A 27,304-nucleotide genomic window follows, 5' to 3' on the forward strand; every position below is an offset into this window, starting at 1 on the left:
GGCTTTAAAAATTTGTCATTGTCACTAATTTTACAATAAATTATAATTTTATCGTGGTATAAAGATAGCCACTCTAGACATTATCTCTATTTGTTTAAATTTGTACCAGCCACTAGCGCCCCCTAAAGGCAAAAGAAAAGAAAACGTACGAAGATTGGCCCTCCCGAACCCTGGAAGGGAGCTGGGGAAAACAGGAAGCGAGCGGTTACGTAAGAACACTTGTCTCGTAGGCTTAAAATTTCTTTGTGAATGTTGTACCGTCTAGATTTGTGTGATGTTCGCGTTAGTAAGATACAAAATAGACGATACGACTGCCGTTGTGTCGACAAGATACATAAAAGACCTGTGCCCACTGCACCATGACGACTTCAACTCGGATTTTCTCTACGAGGTATTTTGGAGTGGAGACGCGTCCACCAAAGGAGGCTACTACAGTGCTCAGATCATCCACATGGCAGGTATGAAAACCCTATTGTTGACATTCTTTTTTTCTGAAGTCGCCAGGTTTTCATATTGCGCCCGAAATGGTTAGATGTTTCGCATGAACGGGGCTGCGGCCCGCTTGTCATATGTCGATCTCGAGACCATCGGTATCACCCGTCTTGGTTTTGCGAAGGCCGTCACGATGACTTGGGGAACGCTGCTATACTTTGCTTCATAAGTGCGAGCGAAGCTAAAGCAGCAGGCGCGGGCACGCAGCCTGAAGCACTGCATGAACTGCACAAGCGCGCGGGCTCGCGCTTTAGAGGGACACTGACAGGCTTGCGCTTTAGAGGGACACTGAGAGGGTATTTATGCTCGCCGAGGTTTTTAGTTGTACACGACATATGAGAACCCAACTACCCAGATTAGAATTTGCGGCTCGAAATTCGGTTTCTTTCGCCCGAAAATCGCCAAACGAGAACTGGCCGGTTTGAGTCGCGCTCACTCTCTTCTCCGTGGTCACGGGCCGTTTTCTAAGGTTTAGACACAACCACCAAATTGAATCCAAGTCGGGGGTCATTGAAGGCACACACTTCATATTAAAAACAAAAAAACGAAACTGATATTTTATGACTTCTAAAATGCTGCAAATATGTTATTTGAAAAAAAAAAGAAAGTCACAGAATATCGGAAGCATTCAGTGCGTTCACTGTGAAATACTCAACAGAGTAAAGCTATACGCACGACGTGAAACTTGTTGGGTCTCGTATAAAACAAGTGGTCAAAAACAGCTTCTGAAGCGGTAGCATAGTAGAAAGGTGTCTGCTTTATATGCAGCGGACCCAGGTTCGATCCGCAGTGTGGGCAGCGAGCTTGAGTAAACTTGGAGTGGTAAACCAGCGGTCGAAAATGGCACCCCCTGGTTGTCGCCATCTGCCTGTTTGCCAGATTAGTGATCACGTGACGTTAACATATTTCCGGCCAGGGGTGGACCAGATCACAGTCAGCAGATAGGCACTCTGAGGCTGCGTTCCAATCATACTCAAATGTATCCGAGTTATTCCAGCGGATCAAGTTCCGTGATAAGACAGATACCGCAATGCTGGACGCGGGTAGGTTTTCGAATGCAACGGGTACGAGACCTTCACCCAGGAGTGAGATAGAAGCTGCGTTTGATTTACTTGCACCTCCTGCACCGGTGCAGAAAAGTGTAGGGCGGTGTACTTCTGGTCGTATCTAAATACACATACCGGAAGTAGACCGTCCTACACTTTTCTGCACCGGTGCTGGAGGTAGAAGTAAATCAAACGCAAATAGAGTAAATTTTGGAACATGGCCACATGACCTGGATGGGGGCCGAGCCAGCACCACCTAGACTATGTAGGTGGTGTTGGCCAGCTGCGCTCGGCCAGCTCATACCCAGTCGCTCGGCTCGGCCCCCATCCAGGCCGTGTGGCTGTGTTTCAAAATTTACTCCATTTCACTCCTAGGTGAAGATCTCGTACCCGTTGCATTCGAAAACCTACCTGCGTCCAGCATTGCTGTATCTGTCTTGTCACGTGACTTGATCACAGCAATAACTCGGATCCCTTCAAGTAAGATTGGAACACACCCAGGGTGCCCAACTGCTGACCGTGATCTGGCCAATCTGATCTGGCCCACCTTTGGGCACAGCCATATTAACGTCACGTGATCAGTAATTTGGCAAACAGGCAAGTTGGCAAAAACTGGGCTGTTTCACTCCTTTCTCAGTAATTGTCTCGTCGTCCTCAGAGGTATTTTGACAGAGAAAAGTAATGTGCAGTGCACCCCAAACTTAACGCCGCCGCTGGGTTCACGAACATACAGCTCGTGTCGGCTACTTACTGTTAAATTTGTCACCAAAACGTTCGGGATGGCTTCACAGGGTGGGATAGAAATCGGGAACCGAAACATTCTTCAGATAGTTCAATCGGGCGCCGCAGGGACTGTCAGAAACGGCAAATGCCGTGGCGGTGTTAAGTTTGAGGTGCACTGTACAATTCTGATAGAAATGCTTGAGGCTGTCTTTTGATTGAATGATTTTATGAAACCCATCAATTTCAGAAACTGAAGAAGAGATCCATCTTATGGCTGGACGAACCAGGAAGAGGCCCATTCCCAGCGCGATGGCTGCCAAGCCCTCTCAGGCGCACAAACAGGTATTTGTCAGACTTTGTTTGGGTCTCAGAGTTTATTTATACACTGATTAATGTATTTAAGAAAAACCTCCCTAATTTTCTCACATTTCCTGGTATTGGTTTTCCGGCGCAGAAGAAGAAGGAGGCACAGCAACAACAGCAACACTCTAAGCGTCGACGAGATATGGAGCTCCTGGAACAAATCCAGTGTGACAGTGGAGGGAGTGTGTCACAGAAGCAGTACGCAGCAGTAGTACGAAAGCTGCGCAAGAAGACTGAAGCTTTGGAGCAGTGCCAGCTGCTTAATGTGCAGTTGCAGAAAGCACTTTGTGCAAATATAGAAAAAGCAGGCAAGTTTGTTATTTAGCTTTTATACTGATTACTTACTACACGGCACATTGAAGCGATTTTTTATAGAGAACCTCAAGCACAGGCTTTCGTGCTGTCTGGTAAGTAGAGCTGAAAAAATCTGTACTTGCTCATACATACCTGAAATTTAGGTCAAAGGTATATTTTAGTGGTGCATGTTCTCGTGACAAACTTCAATGCGTGGTTCCGTCTCCGCAAGGAGTAAGAACACGATATCTGAAATTTTCAATGGCAAATACCGATGCAGAGAAAGAAGGAGCTGCGAGGGTCATGTTTTTTGCTAACAGGAAATGGTGCAACGTGGTTCCTCCGCGGGAGGGCTCTTGTCCCAACAGATTCCGTCTGCGTGTCGTCTGCTTTATTTTGCTGGCCGGCTACTTTTTCTCTTTATTTCTGTCTGTGTGTGCTTAATTTTTGGAACAAGCAGATTACAGAAGGATTTACTCGAATTTTATTGTGTGCAGAAACGCAGCTAGTTGCGCCGTTTTGAACGGTGATGTCATCTCTTGTTAGCAAGAGCAAACATGGCAGCTGCTGCAGCTTGTTCGTCTGCTGTGGCGTCTGTCATCGGAATATTCAGAAATGTCGTTCTGACTTATCAAAGAATCGGAGCTGTGCTTTGAAGTTTGGCACTATAAAGTGCACCCCTAAAGTACACTTTTGACGAAAATTTGAGGTACATAGGGGCAGGTACCGATTTTGCCCACCCAATTTATCGCAGATCCCGCTACCTTTGCCCCCCTACAATCTTATAATTTTTGGTTCATCATAGGATGCCCCAATATTTGTAAAATTAGTTTTAAGTGTAGATCCAATACTACACATTAAATTTCACATATATCAAATGCTGAAGCCTGTTGCTGCTGCATGACATCACATAATTCATAGGATCGTAGGATGGTTGGGATCAAAGGTGTTCAAAGACAATCATTGATGCGAGTTCATATTTAGTTTGTGATTACATGGTTTGCTAGGTTGTACCTGTTGAAATGGGTCTCTTGTGGTGCAATTCCTAGGCTTGCTTCGTTCTCTCTGCTTTTTGGTCGGCCTTTGGAGTTAAAGGCCGACCTAACAAGACGAAGAAAAAAAAAACTGGCCCTCGATTTCTGCTTTCCACCCAAAAAATAAGGAGAGGTTAGCTTCCAGACCAGCTGCTTTGGAAGAGCATGAGAAAAACATAGGGGGGGGGGGGGGGGGTTTCTTTCTGGCAGAAGCTATACCGTGCGCATTGGCCCTTAACCTCTCAAGGGTGCCCTAAAGTGATTTCTGAGATCTGTTCAAATGATAACTCCTATAGGCTCTATACTTCGTCTCACCTTAGATTAGACTAGCTGCCAAGGTTGTGCTACACGAGATAGTAGCCCAGACTGGCGGCTGGGCTGCACGAGCACTCGTGCAATCTCCGAGGCATCATTCAAAGCAATTAGCTCGTGCTTTTAGCATGTGTGGCCAACAACAGTCAATGCTAAGGTGAGACGAAACATAAACATCTTAAAAAATAAAATATCTTGCTCAGGCAATGCTTATTTCCTTGTCAAAAAAGTGGTTTAAGATAGCAACACGCCCCTTTCTTAGCGAAACTTTCCGCTGAAGAAAACCAGTGCATAATCCGGCCATGGCGAAATTGAAGTGACGAAAAATGCTCGTCATCCAATTGCAAGCCACCCCTCTGATAGCAGACAATGCCACATTGTCTGATATCAAAGAGCCACCTTGCGATTGGCTGAGTTCCGATAACTGGTTTAGATAACAGTAAAACAGAAAAGGAAAATACTTTTTGGTTTGAACATTGCTTTACTCTCGGCAAGCGTGTGCTTGTTGTCTGAGTTATAGCCGTTTCCTCTCTCAAGCAATGCCGCAACTACTGCGTGCCTGGAAGTTTAGAGTCATTTCTACGCAATGTTTAAGAACCAGAATGGAGATATTTTCAGCCAAAACAATGAAACTATTTGCAATCTGGCAGATGCTAATCAAACTAAGCATGTTTTGTGTTGTATTCAACAATTGACAGCACCCACATCCTCGGCCAAAAAAGTTGACATGCATTTGCAGGCATGCTTTATCCATCCGAGGAAAGTGAAGTGTGTGGCACATCTTTAGAGGTTCTGCTAAAGACTCACTCCCCAGTGGAGGGGTTGCTGTGTGGTACATGCACTGAACATTTTTAAAATGTTTTAATCACAAATGTTTCTACCCTGACATGCCTTCTCTTCATTTGCATTTGCACAGCAGTGCTGGCAGCCAGCAGAAACTTTCTGTCACTGAGTTTTATATTTTGTGGCATTTGAGTGTTGTTCGAAGTTTTTTTCACTCTCTATTCTTGCTACTTCCATTCTCTTATGCTGTGATAATAACATGGTCTTTTAGGTTGTCACCGGTGCCAGAAAGACACAACCGAAGACACTGGTCCCCTTTATTATTTAGAATTTGAGGAGGGGGCTGAAGTTAGTGAAGCCGGGTTGGACCCAGCCTGATCGACTCCGAACTCTCTGGTTGCTGAGCCATCAGTCCCAGCAAGGCCGCCAGCCGTGAGTGCAACCTTGATGCCGGCCACTGCTGACACTGCATTTACTGGGACATCAGCCACAACTGCAATCAGGATGTCAGCTGTGACCCCCCCAAAAAGGGTAAATTTAAGGAGCTTTCAAATGACAAATCAATGAAGGGTATTTGGCATACCCCACCAAAGGTACGAGGATTGATGACATGCAACCCAAATTTGGGCTACAAGGCACCGCGCCTTCCTTGATCATATCGTGGTACCTTGGCTGGGATTTGAATTCGAAGAACGGGCGCATCTGAGGCACATCGCCTCAGATCCATTGAGGTGGCTACCCCTGACTGAGATACAAGCATGCAATGAATTCTCATGCCTAAAAGAACTTCATGTTCCAAATCCTCAGGTGATGGCATCACAGGGTGACGCTTCTGGAGGCCCAGCAGTTGTCACTCCACCTGCGCTTCCAAATCGGCAGGCCGAGCCTGACGCAGTGATGGTAAGACGCAGACTATATTTTCTGCTAATGTTGCGGTGCAAGTAACTGGAAGATTGATTGAGCAGAAAGGAGGATTGTTATACTAATAGTGTATGTATTATAGCGATGCAGTGAAATATGAATGACATAGCGAAGTTTATTATTAGAGAAAAAATATTATAGTACATACCCAGGCAGCACAAAATTTTGGCCCGACACTGGCCAATGCCTGATTTTTGCTCGGCACCTGCCTGGCCAGCCCGGCCACTGGAAAGCAGCTGGCCAAAGGTCCCCAAAAGATTACTATTAAGTCCCCGGCCACAGAGTCTTAGTTTTTCCATTGGCAACCAATCACCAAATTATGTTCGGGAAGGGCTTGGCCACCAAGTCTTTGTTTCCTCCCTGGTCACCCGCCTCAAAAAGTTGACCAGCACTCATCCGGCCAATGTTCACCGGCATGAACGTGGTCAATGAAGACAAAAAAGTGCTCGGTAGAAGGCAGAGTACTGATCACTCTTTTCATCCCCGGCCACCAGTCCTAAAAATATCCTCAGCACCTGTCCGGTCAATGTTGACTGGATGCAACCTGGTCAACGAAGACAAAAAAGTGTCCGGTAGAAGCCTGGGACTCACTACTCTTTTCATCCCCGGCCACCAGTCCTAAAAATATCCTCAGCACCTGTCCGGTCAATGTTCACTGGCAGCAACCTGGTCAACGAAGACAAAAAAGTGTCCGGTAGAAGCCTGGGACTCACTACTCTTTTCATCCCCGGCCACCAGTCCTAGAAACATCCTCAGCATCTGTCTGGTCAATGTTGACTTGCAGCAACCTGGTCAACGAAGACAAAAAAGTGTCCGGTAGAGGCCTGGGACTCACTACTCTTTTCATCCCCGGCCACCAGTCCTAAAAATGTCCTCAGCACCTTTCCGGCCAATGTTGACCGGCAGCAACTTGGTCAACGTAGACAAAAAAGTGTTCAGTAGAAGCCTGGCTACTGACCACACTTTTTATCCCCGGCCACCAGTCCTAAAAACATCCTCAGCACATGTCCGACCAGCGTTGACTGGCAGTAACTTATTCAATGATGAAAAAAAAACTGTCTGGTAGAAGACTGGGTACTGACCGCTCCTTTTATCCCAGGCCACCAATCCGAAAGATGGTCACCCTATTTGGCTTGTTTCAAATTGGTCAACAAAAGAAAAAAAGTGTCCCATAGAACATGGGTATGCGGAGTGCTGCTTTAATTCAGGACCACCAATCCTCTCTGGCATTACATTGCCCATTACAATACAGTATACAAGCCACAGGCTTGGTAAGCAATGACTTCCGCTTGTTCTGCAAATATTAAGTCTGGTCACATGTAGGTGGCTACATGTTTGCCCAGGCCAGGTAAGACTGGGAGAAGGGATTAACACATGGGGAATCCAGGCCGTGGCGCGTTCCATACTATAAAATTGGCTTAGAAAACTTCATTTGGATAAAAATTATATTTTGTTATGATTATAATGCAATTAAATGCAAAGGTGCAAGCGAGCTGGACAAGAATGACGAAAATAATCCCTGGAGAAGGGGAACAAGGGGGACAAAGGGCGGATTTTTTCGGTCGCGCACCATGCAGTCACCTAGATGTGTTTGGAGATTTATGTTTGTCCTTTGTCCCCCTTGTTCCCCTTCTCCAGGGATTATTTTCGTCGTATATTTTGTTATTTGAACACAAATTATATGTACAAAATGCGAAAACATTAAAAAATGACTGTGCCTTTAACAGAGCAGTGAATTCTGGACTTGTTGTACACATCAAAAATGAACCAGAATATGAAAAAAAGCTTTCTCTAGTATTCTTTTGCCAATTACAAAATTCTTCATAACAACAGCTTTTCTTTAGTCACAGATTTCTGGCCAAGGTAAAACCAGAAAACCTGAAAACAAACACACAATAAGCACATGTATTTCATAACCAAAACCTGGCTGGCAGTATTGCTATATCAAATATAACAGAAAAGTTATATCACTTAAAAACCAAATTATATAAGCTACAGTCACAAAATATTGGGTGAAATCACGGTCAGAAGTCGGGTCTCTCTCCACCTGAGGAAACCTCAAGGTGACTGGTAGCAGTAAGGACGTCGTCAAATGGCTACAAAAGAAGCACATCGGGCTAATGGCAGCGCGTGCAGAGCAAAAAACAAACAAACAAAAAAAAAGCTCTCCTAACTAAGCCATGGTTAAAAATATTGGGTGAAAAAATGGAGGAAAACACATATCCGACTCTTCGAGAAAACGAAAGAACTTTATCTAACGAATCACACTTCCCGCCGTGGTAGGCCGACGTTGTCACAATCACGAGACCTCCACTCGTCGTCGAAAACACGCCGCTAGCATTTTGAGGGGAACGAACGGTACAATCGTACTATACACAGTGCGACGGCTTTGTCCCGATCACGATATCTCTACACGTCGTCGAAAACGCACCGCTTCTTCTTCCAGGGCACGATCGAGCACCAGTTGCACAATCCTGCGCACCTTCCTTCAACTACGTCCGACAGGCGTAGTGTAGTCTCGCTTTGCCCAGCTCGAACACTCACCGCGACGCCGCGCAGTTGACGATGCGAGGCAGTTCTCACAAACGCTCTCCCGTGCACGAAAAACACAAAACAATCACATGCCGATGCCTCGGTTGATTTGTGGGCGTCTAACTTCGTTGAATGTCTCACGTGTACACAGATTTCCACTGACCCGTCACATAGGGTTACGTAACTTTGGCTACGGAGGCTAAATAAAACGAGATGCGGTGCTTCTTCTTGGCTCCGTAAGGTCCAGAAACATACACTGATCTATCTTAGGTCCGGTCCAAAGTCAATTGTCCTGTCTTCGACATACCTTTTCTGTTTTTGCAACGAGAAAAACTAAAAAAAAAAAAGCAAAAAAAAAAAAAAAAAAAAACAAAGCGCGCTGCTTATCTTTGCTCACCGAGCAAACATACAGATGAAGAAGGTGAACCGGAAGTGATCTCGTCCGAGCAAGTTCCGCCATTACTTGTTTATGCATACCCACGATCCTGTACACCGACTGCGTAGGGTGAACACGAAAACTGGCGACTCTCTTGCATAAAAGAGAAGTGACGGGTGCTTTAATTAAAATATATTCATGTTCGTCCTAATCCCCGAAAATCTGACTAGATTCCCTGCGCGGTGATAGTTGTCCTCCAGGTGGCGCGAACTACCTCCCATTGCAAAAAGAGAACTTATAATTTTATTATTCACCCATCCACCCGATCGTGTCGCGCTGATGCCGGTGCAATGGCCGGTGCAGCTGGCTGGTGGTGGACTCATCAGGCCTAGTTCAACTTCAAGCGGTTCAAGGCGTTCAAGGTTCGACGATTTGAGAAGCTTTGTTATCGGTTTGTGCACATTTCAAGCCACCCAAGATAGCACGAGGCGGCGTCCAGAGACAAGAGGCCATGAATACGCTGATCAAGGAGTAAGTCCATTTTCTACTCGGTATTTTGTTTTGCAAAGTGATTGGAACACAATGGGCATAGGGTTAGTAGTAACGGCTCAGTTGACAAGCTCTGCATTAGCGGTGCTTCGGAAAGGCGGCCCCGTCCGTACGTGCGAGCGTGACGACGCTGTCGTCGCAGCCCGCTTGGTTCGCAAGGTCGGGGAAGCTCGGGCCACTGGCTTGTCATTGCAAAATCAGGCGGTCGGCGGCATGTCAGCGGCATGTTAGCGGCTCTTGTGCACTTTTTAGATTCTGCTGATTGTATGATTGTTAATGGGAAGTGGGGATTTTGCCGGCAACCGTCATGACCAACCTACGAAGAAAAACTCTCGCGAACGCCGAACTGGAATGTTGTTTCTTGTATAACACGAATTGTAAGAGGAGAAATATCCGAGCCGGCAGTAGCTCAGTGGTAGAGTGTCCGCTTCTCACGCAGAAGTTCCGGGTTCGATCCCCAGTGAATATACCTTTTTTTTTTTTTGTCAAGTTTTTTGCGATATTTGCACATTTTCTTTTAGACAGTTATCGCTGAAAATGAATATATATTTTATTATTTGTTTCCACCGATAATTGATTTTTTTTATACCTAATGTTTTAGTGATAGTGCTCTTTTTTATAATTGATTTTTTAGTGGTAATTGATAGCTTTTTGCGATATTTACACATTTTATTTTTGACAATTATCGCTGAAAATAAATATATTTTATTTTTTATTTAAACCGATAATTGATTTTTTTTAATAATTAATATTTTACTGATAATGTATTTTTTTATAATTGATTTTTTACTGGTAATTGATTATATCATATGCGTGAATGACGTTTTAGCGAACAACGCCATTTGAGTGAATAACGGAGGCGTGTCTTAACCCACTCCCCAGCACTGCACTCGCGCCGCATTTCGGCGGCAGTCTGCAGCTGCTCGTTACAAAAATGTTAGCTTTCGATTGTTTCGATCTCGCCCAGAAGTTCGTTCATTTCTAACTTTCAATGAAAAAATGGTTAAAGTGCGGGCGAGCTGGTGTAAGTTATACATGACGATTGAAAACCTGAGTCTGTGGTTGGAAAACGGAAAAACGTGATGTAGAAAGTATGGTGCCTGGATCGTGTCTACGACTGGTGTGTTTAGCGTCCTATCCCGCCCATACATCAAAAGTGGTCCCGAAGTGGCAACAGATGACATCACAGAAGCCGGAGTGTCATGCTGTTGACTGTCGCGATCCTGGCGGTTGGCCATAGAAATGCTGGCGAAAAGCACAAGCGAACGCGAGTGTCGCTGTCGTCACGGCGTCCCAACTTGCAGCTGCTGTAGCTTCCGTGGACTGTCACAGTGGAGAGCGACCTGCAGCAGAACAGGCGTCGCCACATACACCACAACTATTGGGACGCCACCAGGTTCGCGACCAGCGACAGCATGACACTTTTATGACGTCATCAGGCGGAAATCGAGGGACCACTTTTTTGGACACGGTAAACACACCAGTCGGAGACGCGTTCCAGGCACCATAGTAGAAAGACAAAGTGACAGAGAGCATCTCTTCCATTTTTTAACCACAGTCTCAGGTTTTCAATCATCATGTCTAACTTTCGATTGGTGTTTCTCGTGCAGAAGTTCATTTGCGTTACAACAAAGCAGCTGAGTAGTTGGGCAGTGAAGTTTTGACAGGGGCCTTTGCTTGGCACGTAGCCAGGATTTTTTTTTTGGGGGGGGGGGAGGGGAGGGGAGAGGAGAGGAAAGGGAGGAGGAGGAGGAGGAGCAGGAGAGGAGGAGCGCGCCCACCCATGACAAAATGCTGTATGAGGGGGGGGGGGAAGGAGGTCCCAGGAAAATGGAAGATTGCGGGGGGGCCCCATGGTCCCCCCCCCCCCTGGCTAGGTGCCTGGTCTTTGCACCCCAGCCTTGCTGTGTCAACATTAACAGGGGCTGACAGTGAAGTGGCTAAAGACTTCTTATTTTGGCTTGAAATAGATAGCAGAAGCATCACGACATCAATTGAACAACATCATCATGAACCTATGCCCTAAACAGACCTCTTGCTTCGCTCCTAAGTGTAGCGTATTCACTGTTCAGTCTGTGGTCGCGTCTCGTGAGTGACAGTGAGCTCCTTTTTCAAAGTGGCGGCGAAAAGATGTTACGCACTGCGGGTCAAGTGCAGACGTTTTGCGTCTCGCTGAAAGTTAGACGTGCCTGTTTTGCTAGATGTATTTATTTTGGATTTCTGCTACAGTTTTTTGTGAGTTTAGTGCATTATGCTTGTATCAGAAACCTGCATTTGTAAGTACCTTTTTTAAAAATTTGTTTAGCGGATTTCTCCATCCAAAAATAAACAAATCTGGCAGTGGTTTGTTAGTGGTTGCTGGCGGGGCCCCCAACATTGCCCAAGCTGTCAAAAATAGGTTCTAATATTCTGGTAGAATGCATATTCCACACTTTTTCTCTATAGCTACCACGTCATGCACTTTAGATAAAGGGAGCGCATACGTCGTCTTGGAGTGTTGGCTGGTGAGGAAGCTAGAGCAAGTCGTCTCCTACTGGTCACCTTACAAGCAAAAGCAGCAGGTCCTCAATGCAATTTTAAAGAAAGAACAGATTACACTGACTTGGTCGAATCACCCAGTAAAGATTCTTCACTCCTACATTAGGTTGGCGATTTTTTTTTTAATTGAGCGTATAATTGAGATGATCGTTTCTCATGCAGCCACACTGCAGCACGCTTCAGACCATCTGGTCGCAGCTGCCTGAGCACCCAACTTGGACTGACGGACCGGATGTAGCCCCAAGACAGGAAAGGGCAAGGAGGCCTGCCCGCCATATGGACAGCGACTCTTCGGACGATGCCTCAAGAGAAAGATTGTGTCCCGGTATAAGGCTGTTCATTATAAATTATTATTCAATGTGAATCAAAACTTGCATGAATAACTTTAGCTCCTTATGCAATTGTAAAATTGCTAAATAGTTAGAGTCAGTAACAGGTCAGTAACAAAGGGCGAGGGAAACGAAGGCTGGATAGGAGAAAGCAGACTGAAGGTAGAAGAGGTTTTTGTCCTCTCACCTTCAACACCCCATCTGTTTTCTCCTTTCCCACCTTCGTTTTCCTCGCTCTTTGATCTTGATTTATCACTGAGTGTAGGTCAGTCTGGTTAGTGCACGCACACTGTAAAATTCAGTAGTTAAAATTGAAAGAATGAAAGCACGAAAGATGTATACAGACAGCTGAGAGCTGTCAGTTAGCAACATTTAATTCTGGATGGAAAATTTTGTGCAGTGCCCGAAACAACCAACAGTGGTTCAGCCTTGAGCGAGCCTCCCCTCTGAGCAACATGGAACTGTCCGAATCATGTACTGCGCCCCTTTCGGCCACCGCCTCGGCCATGCGCTCTGAGTGGGTATTTCATATTGCTGCAGACTGTACCACATCAGTTAGAATTGCTTGTCCTTGAAACCTTGCAAGCCAGTCCCCTAGTTACCCTAGTTACACGTACACTTTCAACTATCGTTGAGTCTACGACATTTATCAGCCTCAACTTTGACTGAACTCAACTCAACTCTCTAGAACCCAGTTAAAGCTAGCACGAAACTGGTTCTTGTGGCGTGTGATCAGTCTAATTTTTATAGTAATTTACTCGGAGACACACGTTTTATTTATTTTAAGTAGATCATACTATATGTTTGATACCTTGTTGCTTTTTAGCGGCATTTACACGAGTACCAAAGCAGATTCAGGGCTAGGTTGCACACATTTTAGGCTAGGTGGTGCAAGCTACTGCCCGCTATGATGGGTGCCCCACTACTATTTGTCTATTTATGCAGCAGGTTCCTCCGCCATTTTTGCTCGTTTGGAATCTTGCCGGCTAGCCGGGATGCTATTATTGGCAGCTCGGACGCCTAAATTTATTCCTTCCCGAGAATTTTGCTGCTACGATTCTTTCTAGACGCCTCCCCCTGCATTTCGAAACAGTAAGTGCCTCACGAACAATGGTTGCTGGCAGCGGTCCCGCGAACAGGTGCCAATTTACCTCCGTTGGGAAAGTTCGTTCGGTTGAACTGAGGTGGGGGAGCTCAGTCGAACTCAACTGTCATTAGCGGCTCAATGACGGTTGGCGCTGCCGTGTAACTTTGGCTTATCGCGATGGACTCGACTGTCGTTGGACTCAATGGCAGCTGAGAGCGCCCGTGTAACTGGGTACTAGTGCACTAGCTGTCCAACGAAGCTTCCAGACAAAAATGTCCCCAGCCTGCGCCCAGGGTAGTTCTCTCAGCCATGAAGTGAACAGGTATTGACCATGGGGTCCCCAAGAAATGTCAGTAGTCTATAATGCCTTGTTGGTGGTCTTTGATTTCTGACTTTGTTGGGCTCAATCTTTCATACTTTCAAATATTATATACATAGTCTATTTTCACTTACGTGGTACAATCGACACGGCGAGGACTCAAATCCAATCACGAAGCCTGTGATTGGATCCGAGTCCTCGACGAACTCTGACAGAGCGCTCATTTGCAATATGACCTAAGTTCACGCCGAACGCTGACGCAACTGCCGTGTCCATTACATGCTCAGAGTATGTGAGCAAGCAATGGTGGCCGGGTGTTGGTACAAACTTTTGAAAAGGCTCTAAAAACAAATTTATGAAAGCTTTTATTTCAGAGGACCATGCGATTGAGCTTTTTGTTTGCTGTTCTAGATAGCTCGGATAATGGCACTCTGAAATAAGAAATAAAAAAAGTGCCTTAGTTGTTCACCATACCTCTAACACAAGAACATTTGGGAACATGGTGCTTAGATATGCTGTAGCTTTGAGTTAAGCAATATGGCCTATTCTAGGCTCTAGGTCTGAGGCCACAGATGTGGCCTCAATCCAAACATTTTTGTCATCAGAGTTGTGCATTCTTGCGGTAGGATATTACAAAAGCAATCTGCATGAATTGAGCGTCAGTCCTGCATTCCTTTTAATGGATTGTCAGAGAAGTGTCAGAAATGTGGGTAAGAGTTCATAAGTCCTACCTTTGTTTCAGGGAGCCATTGCAAAGGCTACACTGTAAAAAACACTGCTTACATACCTATAGTTTTTGTAGCATTGTTTTCTGTATCTACAAAACAGTTTCACTCTTTCTGATTCGGTCTAAGCATCTCTCTTTTTTCGTGTTTGAATGTCTTCTACTTCAGGTTCAGTCCTGCCAGCTTATCATGTATCAGGTTAGTTCGGGCTCATTATGAACTATCTCAAGCTAATAATGCTGGTCCCACTTTCAGAACACATTCAATTTTGCTCTTGGTTTTATCTCTTGTGCACTCCTGCTTACTTGAGGCCGTCTTTTTTTTCTGCTCCCTACAGGGCTGAAGAGAGCCGCGTCTACCACAACCTGGATGCAGGGAACTTCTCCGAAGGGGTGAGAACATTTATGACATCTTGGCTTGTTAAAGAGCACGTAAACAGACGATCGGGATTGGCTGAAGTGTGATGTCGTTGCTTGCTTTTTAATAATTTCTGCAACTCTGCATGCACCACCAAAGATAGGTAATTTTGTAATTTCACGGCATCCAGTCCACAGATAGCAGTCGATGCGGAATGCTAGCCGTGGCTAGCTACTAGTTCAAACTTTTCTTGGAGGAAGCAACATTAGTAACCTCATATTAATGCCTTGCAATTTCAGCAGGATGCCCATGGTGCTATCGTTTTATCTATGCATGTTTGATAAACAACTTTTTCATCAGTGCACATTTTATCAACACTCATTACGCAACCTTAACTGTTGCGATGTTTGATTGGCACCGTGATAGCAAGCTACAATTCCAAACATGTCGCACTTTGTGCAGTCACCCCTTGCTTTGCAAGGGGAAAATAAATCTATTCTTGGGTTTGAACTTGCAGTGAGCCTTTTTAGAAAGCTATGCTAGCAATCAAAAGGGCGGATATGGGGCGCTGTTGGCCGAGCTTCGATCCTAAAGAGGTCTGGCGATATTCATGTTAACAAAAATCAATTTCAAGGCTGTCATGAAAAGGAAGCTATCTATGAAATGTGGCAAGATGTGTTGCTGAAACAGACAGTCTTCATCGACAAAGCAATTTGTCGGTGAGACATTCTTTGATGAACTGATTGCCACCAGGGGGTCTAGACAACATCTGAAATCTCAAGGCCTGCATGCTTCAAATTTGACAGTGCATAGGTAGGCCACTGCAGTGCACAAATTGAACACGAGTGCCGCATCTGCATTCGGCAGGGTCCTTGGTAGAGTTAGAAAGGGTTGCAAAGTGAACAACTTTCGAACATTGCCATGGTTTGAATTTACAAAGTTGCTTTCGATGTTGATAAAAGTAGAGTTCAACAGTTTCCTCTTCCTTTTTTTGCAATTTTGATTCTAAAAATATTTGAAGATTTGAAATTTCTTGGTTTAAGTTAGAATTATTCGAAGATTAAGAGTTTTGTTCCAAGTATAAGTTTGTAAAGTTAGAAGTCTTCAAATCGCACGAGGGTCCCAGTTTCAGTTTCGAGTGATTTCTTAATTTTCTGATGTGTGAGCTCTGTTTAACTGAGTTTAAACAAAGCTTGTGGAAAACAGAGATGGGTACAGCTGTTGCTACCACCAGATAGCTTGCTGCATTTGCTGGGCAGGTCGGCACTCGGCCACTTAGCTTGCCTCTTTGAGCTGTGAGTCAGTCTCCTGCGACAGCAATTGTTATCTGCACAGTTCAAGTGTGGTTCAAGCGTTGAAGCAGTTGCTATGTGTTCTGAGCATGTAGGTACCGATTGAATCCTGTTTCGTTAGAAGTTCCTCAGATCAAAAGTTTAAGCTTCGTCAAACTTTTGGACTTCACGGGTTCGAAGTTCGACAAATCTGTAGAGAAATAATTACTAAAATAGTCAAACTTTTTGACATGACAGGTTCAGTGTTATATTTGTTAGTGCCAAAGTTAGAAAGGTTTAACATCTTTGAATTCTTCAGACCTCAGGTTTGGAAAATGTTTGCTTCATCTGTAGTTCTTGGTCTGATCAGTGAGAACACGAGCCCCAGCCGAACGCTGATGCAGCACTCGTGGTCTGTCTGCTTTGTGCTGGCCTATGTGTCAGCATATTTGAAGCAGGTCAAAATGCTTTAGGGAGGGGGGGGGAAAGAGAGGAGGTGCCTGCAAAACTAGAATTTCTGAGTGAGTAATGACCTGGCAACTACTTAGTAACCAATTTTCTGCATCTTATTCCCACAAGTGAGAAGCTAAGACTAATTGGTGTGTGGTAGAGTAGAACCGGATTTGGGAGGCACAAAAGGGGGCCCTGATAAGAGGCGAGCTTCTTCTTGCCCTCCTCCCTGGTGGTCATCGTAGCGCTTTTTGAATGACGTCGCGTGCTACCCATGTGTAGATTGAACTACCAAGAGCGCCGTTTTGCTCTGCAAGCTGGCTTTCACTCAATGCAGACAAGCCCTTCAGGGAAAGCCAGCTTGCAGAGCTGGCCTTCCCCCAGTGCGCCTGCTGGCAATGAGGCCGCTTGAAATAAAAAAGCCAGCTTGTAGAGCAAGCTGGCTTTTCTCTTTCAAGAGGCTGTGTCGACCACCCGGAAGAGAAGAAAAAATTCTCTTCCGTAAAGGGTGTGGGGAGAGGGTGAGCGGGTGAGACCTTAAAAAGTGAAGAAACGGCCACTGACTATCCGCGTGACGCGTCCCTCATGACATACAGACGCCCCTTTGAGAGCAAACAACTTTCCTAAATGTGGCGTTCTTGTTTGTTGTCAAAATCATTAGAACTTTTATAGACACACACGCCTCCCTGACGTCACGCAGCTGCGGTGCTGCTGTCGACGGCACTGCGCATGCGCAGAAGCCTCAGTTCACTCGAATTCGGTTGCTGCGCGTGCGCAGTGCCCACGCCTGGTGTGGGCAAACGCGGGCTTGTTAGTAAACATTGTGTCGGTCTATATAGAATTACTGAGTATGTCAGACTGGTAGAGAGTTTTTGCGAGTTCAATAAACGTTGATGACTGTAATTTTATGTCTAAACTCAATGCTTTTTATTTTCTCAGCTGCCAGCAAGGCGAAGTATACGGACTTGAGCGAGGCGACGGTTCAAGATATCGCAAAGAGATGGCTGTGGTCATTTGTCGACCGTGATGGTGGGCGAAGCAAGAAGCAGGATGAAGAAATGGAAAAGGTTAAATAAAAATAGTCCCAGAAAATCCTCAGCCTTTTTTGTTTTAACAATACAAACCAGTTCTCAGTGAGTTTGTGCATCCCGACATTTGATCTCAAGTGGTTGATCTTAACTGATACAGCATCCACAGCTACTGCAAAGTGTGCAGGCAAAATGTCAGGCACAGGCTCTTGTTCTGCAGTGCGTCCATGAGTTAATTGCAAGGCTAACACCTAACTGCAAGTCGCTCACTAATGTGCGACCTCGGCTGTAGGGCCAGCACCCAATCGCAAAGGTACGGCCTATGATTAGTTGCGAGGGATCGGCCTGTGTCCAGCTGCATGTCATCGGCCTGTGCCCGGTCAAACTTCTTCGCCTAGCACCTGACATCTAATGTACGGCTAATGCCCAGTTGCTTAACCTTGGCCTGCCTCTGATCACAGGACACCGGCCGATGCCCTGTTGCTAAACTTCGGCTTGCTTTCGGCCACACGGCATTGGCCAGTGCCCAGATACTAACCTTCAGCCTGTGTCCTGACACAAGTCTTCGGCCGGCCTCCATTTGCTAAACTCCGGCCAGCTTTCAATCGCAGGTGATTGGCCAATGTCCTGTTGCGCAACTTCGGCTTGCCTTCGGCTACATGGCATTGGCCAGTGCACGGATGCTAACCTTTGGCCTCTGTCCATACCAAAGTCTTTGGCCGGTCTTTATTTGCTAGCCTTCGGCTTGTGTCCTGCTACAGGTCATCGGCCAGCCTCCAACAGCCAGTCCCCTCAAGTCTTTGGCCAAGGCCCACAGCCATGTTCGGGCATAGTAGTTTGACCAACCTTAGGCCGGAGGAAATGTGACTGGCCAAAATGCTTCAGCCATTGCCCGGCCGTTCATTTTGTGCTGCCTGGGTAGGTGCATCAGTTTCCAGCAGTTTTCCTATGTCATTTTTTGTTCCAAGAACACAGCTACATTATGCGGAGCACACCCACATTACGCGGAGCACGCCCACATTACACCCACAATGAGCTTATTAAGTTATCGCTGTGCTCATATTGGGAGTGAGGAATTAAATGTGAAGCAGCTTGTTCCATCTGTGGAAAACCTGGAGAACCCAATTCAAAGGGGTCATCTCAGACCCTTGTGAAGGTCCTGGTGAAAGAGCTTGCGTGCATGGGTCAAGCAAACAAGCTGTACAGAGTGAATAAAAAATAAAATGAGTTCATTAACAAAGCAGTGCGAAGCAAAAAAAAAATCATAAAAATTATCACATGTTGCCAGTGGCCAACTTGGATGTCCCACTTTACACAACAAGCAATATGCCTATTTTATCACACGGTTATTAGATTTTAACCAATGCTGAAAATATTTTTGATAACTTGCTCTTCCTCGACTAGCAATGCCAAGTGTCTAATTTATGGAGAGAACTAGGATTGCCATAATGCCCGAGCAGGGCGATCGCTGAAAAATATGGATTGGTTCAGGGCGGCCCTTTATCTGCGATAAAGAGGCACACAAAAAAAGAAAGAAGAAGAAATGGTGTGGCGTGCTTTGGTGGTGCGTCCACAAGCAGCGTGCCATCAAAACCTGTGGCGTGCTTAGTTGTGCCACGGGAGCCGAGCTCCCGAGTGACCTCCAAGCGGTGCAGCATGTACCAAAAGCCATGCACTTTGTTGTTAATATTTCAGTATATCGTGAGAGTACCGTGGTGTCTCACTACTCAAGTGGGAGTCGGGAGCTATGAGGAGACAGCCCTCCAAATGTTGAAAAGGCAATGTCTTGTGCTGTATCTGATGATGTGGTTGTGTGCCTCTGTTCGAAAGGACCACATAGTACGACAGTCTTAGGGATCTCAGAAAGCATCCACAGGCTGTGGTACCTTGTCTGGGATCTGAATCCGCCAACCAGGCCTCTGTAGGCTGGCACTTTGCCTCGGAGCCACCGAGGTAGCTAGCAAGCATCAAATGAATTGCCAAGCCAAAATAGACCTCCTGTTTCATATTCTTGGGTGATTGCCTCGCAGGATGAAGTTTCTCAAGCTGGTGGGACACAACCAGCAACTCCTCCACCCGTGGTCCCCAGGGCACAAGCTGTGCCTGATGCAGTGATGGTGAGATACAGACCACATTTTCTGCTAATGATAGAGTGCAAGTACAGTAGAACTTTCATAATAACCAATCTTGCAGGATCACAGAAAAACATTTTTATGATCTGAAATTTGTAAGATCCAAGTACGAACCATATTAACATGTTTTCTGGGCTATTAAGCCACACCCCCTATTTTGAGACATTTTCACAGAAAAGTTTGTATATAAATCACACCGTTTTATAAAAACACACATTTTTTGGCGACGACAGCAGCCTGCAACGTGCTGCCACAGTGTCGTTGCAGCGGCTCTGCGGGTTTCGCTTAAGTGTGTTGACAGGGAACACTGCAAATTGTTTGTTTCATAGCCAAAAAGACTACAAAGCCCTTATCTGCAGAAAGTGGAACACTGCATCTGGAATAAATATTTTGATAAAAAATGTGGTTAATGTATGTAAACTACAGATAGTAATCCTTTTTTTACCAGTGGCTATGTAACTATGTGGGTAAGGTAATGTTCCACAGATAGGTACCATGTTGCATACTTCCACACATTTTATCAGACCGCATCTGTTTCTCATGACAGCAATACTTTTTTTTTCAAAGGTGCACATTGGCCAAAATATTCTTCTGACAAAGAAAAAGTGGGAAGATTTGAATGGACAGATGGTCGACAGCCTCTTCACCAAGGAGGCTGCCACATCGATCTGGGGGACGGATGTCCTGAAGGGGAAAAGCCCTAAGGGGAAAATATCAAACAAGGCAAAATCTCAGGGGCAAACAGAGGCCTTCCCCTGCCTGACACCAGAAAAGGTGAATGTGTTGCGCGGTAAGTAACATTTGTTTTTTTATGATTTATCTGTGCTCTAAAGGCCCTGTCACACTGAGGCAACACGACGGCAATAGCAACACAACACGCTGTCCAGCAGTCGGGTAACTTGTTGCTCGCTCCCCACGTTGTCCAACAAACCTATCGCATCGCGGCAACAGCAGCACAACAAGGACAACAACTAATATGTTGCCTCGGTATGACAGCTTTCAGCAACAAAAGCAGCAGCAACTTCTGTTGGACAATGTGTGTTGCCCTGATCATTGGCTGAGTGAAGTTTGGGCCAGCAACACAACTACACAGATAGCTTTGATGACAGAGCTAGTTCCCTGTCTATAATGTCTTATTCAAATAAAGGCTTGGAAAACATTATTCAACAATAATTAAGGCTGGAGTGCAGCTAAAATAATTTGAGAAATGTTTTTACTGCATAATTATGGAAAGTGGTTGTCGAAATGGTAACAGCTACGGTCGTGAATATTCAGACTGGTGTTAAAATTAGAACTGCCGAGAGTCCATCTTACATTACTGCTAGTGAAATAAAATAGGATGCTTACTCACCCATTGATAAAGTATAATAAAATAATCTAGGAAAGCAGATATAAAAAATTGAAGCATTAAAACGACCGCTCTGGTCGTGATTGTTGATGCTTAAAACCTGGAAACAGCCGCTACCAGACACCTGATTTGTTTCGAAAATACCCAGGACGTTCTGGGGAATGAAGCGGTCACATAGGAGGCTGTAGGCAAATAGACAGCGTTGCAAAATATTTATTCGACCGATTGTTATGAAGGCCGATCTTGTCGGTGTTGCAGTTTTTAAGCACTCAATTCAGCTGAAAACCACGCTACAAAAGACGCTTTGAAGTACGGCCGGTGCTAACTCAATTTTACAGTAGAGATAGGAACTGCATGAAAGAAAGAACCGTACTGAAATCCCGAACATTTATCAGTGATGTCACTTTCCTCGGTTAGGGCTATGTGCTTTGTCAGTGAATGAAGAACATTTTGATAACATAAAGGGTCGAAAATACTCCCCGTGTCGTTTTCTAATCATAGTCACTGGTTGGTGTCGTCCCGTGGTAATTTCCGGCTAGCACTTTGTAGAGTCATATTTCCAGCGACTCCGCGCCGCACATGAACGAAGGTAAACGAAAATAAACAGCGCGCAAAAAAATACACAAGAACGAAAGGAAGGTGCGAACGACACAAGCGCTGATCTCACCAACTAAACATTTATTGAAGAAACACCAACAAAGTAAACTGCACTATCGCTTCAGCACGTGTCAAGATAGGCAATTTCTTTTTTGTGAAGAAAAACCAATGTTTGGCTGACGCATGCATCTTTCCTCTCTTTTGTTATTGCATACGCTTCCAATAACTCTCTGGTAGTTTTATCTGTGCCCCTCCCGATGATGGTGATGTTATTCAATTGGGGCTGGCATTTACAGGCAGCACAATGCAGAGGCAAGTGACCCCCAGCAATCGACCGGAGTGTCCAGTCATGTTCACGTGCCCCGTCATTAATGCATCCTCCAGTTTTGCCGATGTAAACTCTTCCGCAGCTTAGTGGTATCCTGTATACCACCCCAACCTCATAATCAACATACTTGTTCCTGTGCCTTGCGGCACATTGGCTCTTGCCCCCAGCCTTATCCGCAATTCTAGGGCAGAGTTGCGCCAACTTTCGAGGTGCCGAAAAAACAACAGGGACATCAAACCGCCACAGCCACCTTTTTCAAATTATGCAAGAGTTTGTGCATGTAAGGGAGTACCTGGGTCTGGTTGTGGGTCTCTTTTTTTTCTGACTTGACTCTACCTTAATCTTTTTAGCAACGTCTGCGCTACTACCAGAATAACTGACGCTGGGAAGCCGGCATTTGTCAGCCGCTGTACCTGCATCTTAAAACTTTCTGACATTGAATGGTAGCAGGACTTTTCCAAGGCGGTCTGGAGGCAAGAGGACGCAATGCTCCTTTTTACTAGTTTTGAGTGGGCGGAATCATAAGGGAGAAGTCCCTTCTTGGAGCGTGGTTGGTAAAGCCAACACATCTGACTTTCTTTAAAATCTAGTCCAAGGTCTAAAAATTGGAGGTGTGTCCCATCCTGTGGTTCATGGGTAAACCTTAGCCCCCCAGAATGCTGAGTGAACACATCCAACACTGTTTTGTTGTTGTTCACTCAGCATTCTGGGGGGCTAAGGTTTACCCATGAACTACAGGATGGGACACACCTCCAATTTTTAGACCTTAGACTAGATTTTAAAGAAAGTCAGATGTGTTGGCTTTACCAACCACGCTCCAAGAAGGGACTTCTCCCTTATGATTCCGCCCACTCAAAACTAGTAAAAAGGAGCATTGCGTCCTCTTGCCTCCAGACCGCCTTGGAAAAGTCCTGCTACCATTCAATGTCAGAAAGTTTTAAGATGCAGGTACAGCGGCTGACAGATGCCGGCTTCCCAGCGTCAGTTATTCTGGCAGTGGCGCAGACGTTGCTAAAAAAGATTAAGGTAGAGTCAAGTCAGAAAAAAAAGAGACCCACAACCAGACCCAGGTACTCCCTTACATGCACAAACTCTCGCATAATTTGAAAAAGGTGGCTGGGGCGGTTTGATGTCCCTGTTGTTTTTTCGGCACCTCGAAAGTTGGCGCAACTCTGCCCTAGAATTGCGGATAAGGCTGGGGGCAAGAGCCAATGTGCCGTAAGGCACAGGAACAAGTATGTTGATTATGAGGTTGGGGTGGTATACAGGATACCACTAAGCTGCGGAAGAGTTTACATCGGCAAAACTGGCCGATGCATTAATGACGGGGCACGTGAACATGACTGGACACTCCGGTCGATTGCTGGGGGTCAATTGCCTCTGCATTGTGCTGCCTGTAAATGCCAGCCCCAATTGAATAACATCACCATCCTCGGGAGGGGCACAGATAAAACTACCAGAGAGTTATTGGAAGCGTATGCAATAACAAAAGAGAGGAAAGATGCATGCGTCAGCCAAACATTGGTTTTTCTTCACAAAAAAGAAATTGCCTATCTTGACACGTGCTGAAGCGATAGTGCAGTTTACTTTGTTGGTGTTTCTTCAATAAATGTTTAGTTGGTGAGATCAGTGCTTGTGTCGTTCGCACCTTCCTTTCGTTCTTGTGTATTTTTTGCGCGCTGTTTATTCTTGTTTACCAATAATCAACTTGCCTACTTCACGACACTAACGAAGGTAAACCGTCAGGATGGCGGAGTGTTTCCCGTGTTGTCCCTGCCGTCAGCGTGGTGTGACAGGGTGGTCGGACAACAAATCAGGCAACACGGTTGCCGGGTGGCAGCAACATGTTGCCGGACTGTTGTTGTTGCCACGATGTGACAGGGTCGCCGGCCACACGATTTCCTCGTGTTGCTGGATAGAGTTGTCCAACTGTTGCCTCACTGTGACAGGGCCTTTAAGATTCATTTTGCCAGCAACCCTCTGCTATCAACAGCAGAAAAAATTTTCGAAGCAAAGTTTTGGGGACAGGGAAAAGGCCAGTCCAGTGGTGCTTTGGGTGTTAGATTCAGTGGTTACACTGTGTGAGGTCTGTCTGTTTGTCAGGTAAAATGATGTTGGTTCATGCAGCAGTTGAGTAGTTTAGACATTGGAAGTGACTACTAATTTGGTATCTTTAATATGCAACATGCGGTAGTGGAAGCGTTATGTTCGTGCTCCAGAGTGCGAGAGTTTGGCGCTTCATTCACTAAACTGTTATGAGCGCTGCCAAAGACTGACGCTGGAGTACGCTCTCCTTGCACCTACCCCTTAAATGTGCACTAAAGATTGTGTGTTCTTCATGATAACTTATTTCACAGACTCTAAGCATATCCTAGAAGTCCAAAAATTATGCTCATGCGATGTCTACTTCCATACTAAAAATGTGATAGAAGCTTGTGCCTTGCCCATTTCTGAGTGGCACAGGTGCCAATGCCTATTTCTGAAGATTCAGCACAGGTGCCTGCAGCGTGATGACGGGTGCACGTCTGCCAATCGCAAGGTGCCTCTTTCAGAAAGACTGTTTGTGATTAACTGACACACGCCCATTCTCACGCCACCGCACCTTCGCTGAATTCTGTGCGCCAGTTCCACTCTAAAAGGGGTGTGGCATGAACTTCAATCACATTTTTAGTAACACAGATAGATGTCACACGAGCATACTTTTTGGATTGCTAGAATGCTTAGAGCCCGTAGAATGAGCGCACAAAGGACAGACAATGTCAGAAGTGTTATTAGTGTACCTTTAAAGGGGCCCTGCAATCATATTTAAGTCTCTGCCCTTTTTTTTGTGGTTTCCACGTCTCTTGGGGTTCGGGCAAGCCAGCGGGCACAGGGAGAGTAACTAAATATCAGTGAGTCATATTTTAACCGGACGACGCGGAAACCTCCTCCACCTACGGAGACGACCCGCGGTGCTGAAAGTGCGCGATATGTGAGGTCTTTGGTCCTGTCCCTACTACCGGTCAGAGCAGCTAAAAGCTTTTTTTTAGTCGAAATACAAATTATAGGTGGCACGAACCGTTCCAATTATCTATGAAAGTAGTTTTTGTTCAGTATTTTACATCAAGAAAAGAAACAAATGCAGTTTATAAAGTATGGAAACAAGAATGACTGGTCGACATACCCGTCACCAAGCGGTTAAAAATGCGGCGCATACTAGAAAGGGGTAGTGGGATCAGGCACCGACAAGCGGCGAGCATAGAAAGGTCCCGGATGCATGCGGCGGCGGTGCGGTCGTATACGGACCTGAGGGTCCGACCGGTTCCGAGCGTTCCGAAGGCTCGGAACGCGTTTGTTTGGCTTGTGGTTTGGCCGTTTTGCAGTATGGCAATGCAAAGTGGCTCCCATTCTGAACTGTGCTGAACTGATCTTTACCCCATGTTTGCTGTCGTTTGTGGTCAATGGAGTGCCGAATTAGTGTTTAACCACGCAGCAAATGCAATGCGAGCCGCCCTGGCTGCCCGGTTCATACAGCCTGTCCAGAACATGCTTTAGTGGCGCCGTCGACACTGAGTGCGGCAGCTGTGAGCGCTCGCTGAGCTCGTTACCCCTCCTCTAGTTCAGTGTCTTGTCTGAAACCGAATATCAACAGACCTAGCTCTCGCAAAAGATTCAAAGATGCACTTCGTATTATTACCGACTGATTTGCTTTACCCTCTCCGATCACATACTTTTATAGGCTGCATTTATTAACTCTTTTTTTGAAGAATTAGTACCTTTGCAGCTAGCTCGTGTCCGTGCTAATGCTCATATTGTAACCACATCTGGAAGTGGCTGTGCAGCTTTTCGATAGTTACGATCCTTCTTGTTCTTGTGTGCTGTTTAGTCAGTGGTCTTGGAGTACGAATCTGAGGATTGCAGCAGGAGTAAAGGAGCACGGACTTAAAGGGATGCTGAACCGAAATTTGCATTTCACAAAATAGGGTAGGACGCAACAAACTTCTCAATATCACTTTTACAGCGATATCTCGCACGGAGGGATGTATTTTTGGAAATAAGGGATGCAAGTGAACCAGACTACAATTCTTATTTCCTCCTCTTTGCTTCATACCCTTGAAGAGGTAAGCCGGAGCTAGGAACAAAGACATGAGGCCACTTCATCTCATTCTCAACTGCTCCACCAGAATAGCTACGTCAGATTCTTTGCTCAGTAGCACCCTTTTCAAAAATATGACTGCCCTTTGGGGGAGATCGCTGTATGAGTGATGTTCTGGGGTGTGTAAAGCCACATTGAATGCTTATTTTAGTTCACCATCCCCTCAACATACCGGGATATGAGTGCACTTCGGTACGGTAGAAAAAAATTCAACTCGGGAAGATCTGTAAATTCCGCAGCACAAACTCTCTTTTTCCCCCCATGGTCTGAGCTGCAGCACACTGGAACAGTCATGTTAACTGTCATAGTAGTAAAAACAGCGCCAACAGCAATGCTTGTGCGTATTTTCTGTTGGTATGAGTTTTTGTTGACACTTTCTGGTTTATGCAAAAAGTGCATCAATGAACTTGCATTCTCCTTCACTCCCAACTGCCTATTTCTTTTCATAACTACACAGCTTAACAAGATGCATAAAATAAGGATTATTGATTTTTTGACAGTGGCCAATCTTCTTGCTTAGGGTCCGTAAGCCTCGGACGTAGGAACGCAGTAAAAGCTTCTGAATGGTACATAAACTACTGCATCTAAGAGCCGCATGTAACTTTTGATATTGTTCCAGTTGTTCTGGAGATAGCCAGTGATCTGGTGAATACTTTTCACCAAGATAAAGTCAAAACAAGATACAAAAGTATGAACACAAGCAGAGATTTTTAATTACATGACATCGCAAGAGAAGTCCTCTCTCTCTCCTTTGGAAACATTGTGTAAATAAGTACTTCTGCTGCTGCTCACACTTCTATATCTTGCTTAGTATTAGCCAGTAAAAAGTTTGACCTTGCAAACTCCATGCAATTTTTCTTTAGACTTCTTCATTGGGCGTCTTGTCAAACATCAAATACCAATGGATCAAGCAGTGCAACGTGCTAAGGCGATTAGAAGGTATCTCAGTGAAAAATGCACAGATTCAAGAAGGTAAAAGAGCAGGTAAGGGAACAGCAAGGCTTGCATTGTCTTCATTTTGGTGTGGGCCCGTCTGTAGATTTAAGGAATTATAGCTTGTTGTGCTCTGGCTCTTCATTTGTCCGTAAGGAAGGACAAAGTCATCATGAATGGCATCTGTAAAGAAGCCATTGTTTGCTTATGTAGTTGCTAAAAACATGGTAAAGGTTTTGGAAACGTAAGCAGTGCGTGCCTCCATCACTATTCAAGAATACAATTAACTATCGATGTGGCTT

At 45.4% G+C, this 27,304-nt stretch overlaps 1 pseudogene; it reads left to right on the forward strand.

Annotated features, from left to right (window-relative positions):
- Positions 1-274: 274 nt before the first annotated feature.
- Positions 275-27,052, forward strand: LOC115315480 (annotated as a pseudogene).
- The last annotated feature ends 252 nt before the right edge of the window (positions 27,053-27,304 follow it).

Source organism: Ixodes scapularis, unplaced genomic scaffold (genome assembly GCF_016920785.2).
Source record: "Ixodes scapularis isolate PalLabHiFi unplaced genomic scaffold, ASM1692078v2 PGA_scaffold0__279_contigs__length_252992795, whole genome shotgun sequence".
Classification (NCBI taxonomy): Eukaryota; Metazoa; Arthropoda; class Arachnida; order Ixodida; family Ixodidae; genus Ixodes; species Ixodes scapularis.